This window comes from Diadema antillarum, unplaced genomic scaffold (assembly GCF_040938485.1).
Source record: "Diadema antillarum isolate AM-2024a unplaced genomic scaffold, OU_Dant_1.0 scf00000040, whole genome shotgun sequence".
Lineage (NCBI taxonomy): Eukaryota > Metazoa > Echinodermata > Echinoidea > Diadematoida > Diadematidae > Diadema > Diadema antillarum.
Window position 1 is genome coordinate 3248569 of NW_027270929.1, and position 5480 is coordinate 3254048.

Sequence of the window (5480 nt, forward strand, 5' to 3'; positions counted from 1 at the left end):
TTTTATGATAATCTTCTGTAGTATTTCTCTCTTTTGTTCACCTCTTTTATGAATCGAACGTTGACTGTTCAATTCTTCTTTTTTTTAATGAAAAATTAATTGTGTGCCAAACTGTGGACAGAGTCAGTTGGACCTGATGTAAAAAGGTAACACCCAGCATGCAATTGTGAATATGCACAGAGTTTTGCAAGGACGTGATGTAAAAAAAAGTAATATCCGGCGTACAAATGTGAATACTCATGGAATTTTGCAATAGTCCTCTAATATTTTCTGTCTTCATTTAACCTCTCATTGATTAGGACATTGCTTGGTTCTTTTTGTCAGGTTAAAGAATATTAATTGTGTGCAGATAATCAATCAAATTAGGAGAATGGCTTCCATTCATTTGATTATACAATACTGTAATCCACTAAAGCTGCTGCTTTGCCTGTTAAGAAGGGCTGTAGCACGATGGTAGAAGTAAAAAGAGAGCTACAGTGGAACACTGAAACATGGCTTTGCCAGTTATAAATCAACACACATACTGCTGTAGATTCATATCCAACAAATTTTGATTGCCCCCCCCCCCCCCCCCCCCCTTTTTTTTTGGGGGGGGGGAAATGGGGATTGTTTTTGTCCTTCCCAGAAACTGCCAGTTTAGCATCAATGATCTTTCCTGATACAGTCTCTTTCTTTTCTATGGAGCTCATGATCATTTTCACCTTTAGGCATCCATGGTACCCAGTACAACTTGCTTGGTTCATGGAATTCTTGGTTTCAGTTTCTTATTTCTCTGTTTTTTACAGTGGCGACCTCACTATCATCATGAAATTTTTGTGTGGAGATAATCAGTTATGCTAGGAGAATGGCTTCCATTTATTTGATTATAACCCACTGAAGCAGCTGCTTTGAATAGCTACCATGACGTAAGGTTGATGATAAATGGGTAGTTCCGTTAGCAAGATTGTGCTGGAGAACCAGTGTGCAGCTCCTGTTGTTTTCCTTCCAGGTCTCGAAGTCTTGCGGGAGCTCATCCATCTGTAAATTACGGGAAGGCATAGTTTGTTTGTTTTTTCCTTGACATTTTTTTTAAAAACAAGTCTATGAACCTCAAGGAGGATGTCCTAGCAGATCAATAAAAGTGGTTTCATTAAAAAATACCTGTTTTCAAGGTCACCGCTACCCCCCATAGCTACAACTAACTTTACTCTTGAGAGAGAGAGTAGAACCCTAGATTTCTGGCATTTGCTCCATATGACGGAATGCAGGGATTCATTAACATTCTGTGTTCCTCCTTGACGGCATGGATTCAGTAAGCTCTTCTCACTAAGGTGGTCATAGATGTCCTTCAACACTTCTCCATTATCTGGTCTGAGTGGTGTTTCAATGTTCCCCTTGTGACTTCCAGCTTTGCAAGTGCACGGTTGTGAACGCACCAGTTATCAGCTGCACCTACTGGACAAATGATGCAAAGGTTTCTCATCTGATGACATGGAATGAAGCCATAATGCATGTATGGCCCTATTCATAACATCAACATCACTTGTATTGCTGTGAATCATTTGTCCACCCATAACAATACCACACTTGTGAGAGTCTCTTCTTGCATTTCGCAAAGCAGTCCCCATCCTTTTTTTCCACATGGTTAATGCATTCTTCTTTGATGATAGGGTGTTCATTTCTGTAGACATTCAGCTCAGTAAGTCTTTTACGAGTCTTTGCATCACATCACCAAGCACCGATGTGTGTCTTAGCTTATTCTTAGCTACTGATGTTTCCCACAAGATCTCTGCAGCTTTCATTTCCATTGACGTTGATGAGCCAGCATAATTGATGTCGCAGTCTGTACGTAACAGTACTTTGACATGACATGATAGTCTATAGCTAGTCCACTAAAAATATCCACACATGCACCAACCCCATACTGAGCTGAAAATCCTTGTTGCATCCAGGTGCCATCATAACTCACTGTTATATCAATAATTTCCTCGTCTTTCAGTGAAGGATCGTACGCTATGTATGCATTGTGAACGATTGCGACTGAATCTTGCAACGTAACCTCACTACGTTCATTACACACAACAGAAACTACCTTGGCACTAGTAACAAATGTACTCTCATTCATACATGGCATATCCATCATCATACAACATTTCTGAAGTCCAGCAAATCCGCTGCCAAAATCTGTGAAAGCTGACACAGCTCTGTGATTTACTTGATACGGAACACGGTTGGATTCAACGTTGCGGAGATGCCTCTGCATTTCCTTTACCCGGCAAACTCTTAGGTCAACTAGTTGGGTGATCTTTGCAGAGATCTCTTTGGCAATTGGCCCCAGCATTCCTGTCAACTTCACAATCGTTAATTTTCAGCATGCATTTCCTTGGTTGTCACTGCACGGAACCTTTTCTCCTTCCTCTTTCTTTGCCTCTGGTTGTTTTGCCTGTTTGGCTGTCTGGATCCTCTTCTTGTCTAATTTCCTGAAAAAAATTGAAGCATGCTCACCTGCTGGATAACGCAGTCTCCTAAAGATGTCTATAAAACCCCAAACTTCATTTGTGCTACTCACGGTACTGTGCGCGGAGTCCATTGTCCGTTTTTATAATTCCGAGGATGCACAAGTCATCAAATTAGATAATTTCAGCGAAACGCAAAATGGGAGGAGGAGGCGTCTCCATGGTTTGGATCCTCAATGTTAAATGGCGGCGGCGCTCCAGGCTTGGCTCCAAAAAGAGGTCTAGAGTGTTCGTCGGGACGTCCAATCTCCATCAAATTGTTCTGATACTCGGTGTCGACTTTGAATAGGCAACAGGAACATGGGCACGACACGATGTAAATCAACGTCTTTTGTTGAAGTCCAAAAGCATCAATTGTAACTGCTGATGCAACATAATCTGCTCCAGGGATCAGGAAAATCAGACAAGCATCTCAAGTGTACATAAGATGAAAATAGGAGCTATAGAAAGTTGGTACAAAGTCTCAGGAAGGTACCATATTGAAGTTTCACGTTGCGAGACTGATCCCTTTGAAAATTTGTAGAGAAGTTATGCAACTTTTAAGATGCTTGGAACATTTCTGCTCCTCGGGAGTCGTGAGAAGAAATCTCAGAAAGGCATTACTCGAAGTTAGCAGGGTTAGGGAAATATAATTGCTCCCTTTAGAGTCTAAAGGAAAAGTTGCTCTGGATTATAAGGATTTGGGAGGCATGACTCCTCCCTTCCGAGTCCAAAGGAGAAAATCACACTCTCATCTAATTTTCTCTCACCTCCACATCTTATTCACCTCCACCCTAAACAATCTTCATTAATATTAAAACCCTCTCTCTACAACCCATACGCTAATTGGTTAACTTTACATGTCAGTCACTGATGGTTGTCAAGTACCATTGGTTGATTACATCTTAGGGTGGGCAAAAAGGTATAAAGCAAATTCTGATTGGTCAAATGTTCTTTGGCTCTGCCTACCTTCCTTCCGGACTCTTCCAAAAAATGATTACTAAGCCACTTGCCTTGAACTGTCCATTGATGCATCTGGTTTATTTACAAACCCTTCGAAGTGATTGCTATTGTGGTTGGGGTAGAGGTCTGCATAATCTCCCATTTCTTTACCTTCTCTTACTTTGGGTTTATCTTTACTCTGACCTCAGTCATTAACAGTTCCAAGTTTTAGGACAAAGGTCCCTATTTACTCTGGGCTTGGCTGGTCAGTGGCCTAGACTACATTATTCACACAAAGAAGATAAACTTTGTTTTAAATTTTGCTATCTGTGTAAATGGGACAGCCTGTGGGAGTAATATGGGGGAATTCACATTGAAATATGATCTTTAGGTGTAGTAACAGACTGAGCTTACAAACACTATGTGAATGGGCAGTTCCTGTATGATTCATAGATAAGGGATGATTTATAGTTTCTGGCCCCAGTAGGGAGACCGCATGACCTCTAGTGAGAGGGTGTTGGTCCTGAATGAACATATTGAGAGATAGATGGGACAAAGAAATAGCTTAAGTCAAATAAATCAAAATGTGCTTCCAGTTTGTAAATGGGCACAAAGGATGGAATAAGATCAAAGGACTCCATAAACTGGTATTTGGTAAAGCCCCTTTAATAGCCAACTGGCTTGGCTACATCAGTATTCCTTTTAATTGAGATCCATCTTCTTCGCATTTGAACAGGCAGCACAGTACTTCGACATGACATGGTAGTCTTTAGCTAGTCCAGTAAAAATATCCACACATGCACCAACCCCATACTGAGCTGAAAATCCTTGTTGCATCCAGGTGCCATCATATCTCACTGTTATATCAATAATTTCCTCGTCTTTCTGTGAAGGATCCTACGCTATGTATGCATTGCGAACAATTGCGAATGAATCTTGCAACGTAACCTCACTACGTTCGTTACACACAACAGAAACTACCTCGGCACTAGTAACAAATGTACTCTCATTCATACATGGCATATCCATCATCATACAACATTTCTGAAGTCCAGCAAATCCGCTGCCAAAATCTGTGAAAGTTGACACAGCTCTGTGATTTACTTCATACAGAACACGGTTGGATTCAACATTGCGGAGACGCCTCTGCATTTCCTTTACCTGGCTCACTCCTAGGCCAACAAATGTGAATACTCATGGAATTTTGCAATAGTCCTCTAATATTTTCTGTCTTCATTTAACCTCTCATTGATTAGGACATTGCTTGGTTCTTTTTGTCAGGTTAAAGAATATTAATTGTGTGCAGATAATCAATTAAATTAGGAGAATGGCTTCCATTCATTTGATTATACAATACTGTAATCCACTAAAGCTGCTGCTTTGCCTGTTAAGAAGGGCTGTAGCACGATGGTAGAAGTAAAAAGAGAGCTACAGTGGAACACTGAAACATGGCTTTGCCAGTTATAAATCAGCACACATACTGCTGTAGATTCATATCCAACAAATTTTGATTGCCCCCCCCCCCCTTTTTTTGGGGGGGGGGGGAAATGGGGATTGTTTTTGTCCTTCCCAGAAACTGCCAGTTTAGCATCAATGATCTTTCCTGATACAGTCTCTTTCTTTTCTATGGAGCTCATGATCATTTTCACCTTTAGGCATCCATGGTACCCAGTACAACTTGCTTGGTTCATGGAATTCTTGGTTTCAGTTTCTTATTTCTCTGTTTTTTACAGTGGCGACCTCACTATCATCATGAAATTTTTGTGTGGAGATAATCAGTTATGCTAGGAGAATGGCTTCCATTTATTTGATTATAACCCACTGAAGCAGCTGCTTTGAATAGCTACCATGACGTAAGGTTGATGATAAATGGGTAGTTCCGTTAGCAAGATTGTGCTGGAGAACCAGTGTGCAGCTCCTGTTGTTTTCCTTCCAGGTCTCGAAGTCTTGCGGGAGCTCATCCATCTGTAAATTACGGGAAGGCATAGTTTGTTTGTTTTTTCCTTGACACTTTTCTTTAAAAACAAGTCTATGAACCTCAAAGAGGATGTCTTAAAAAATCAA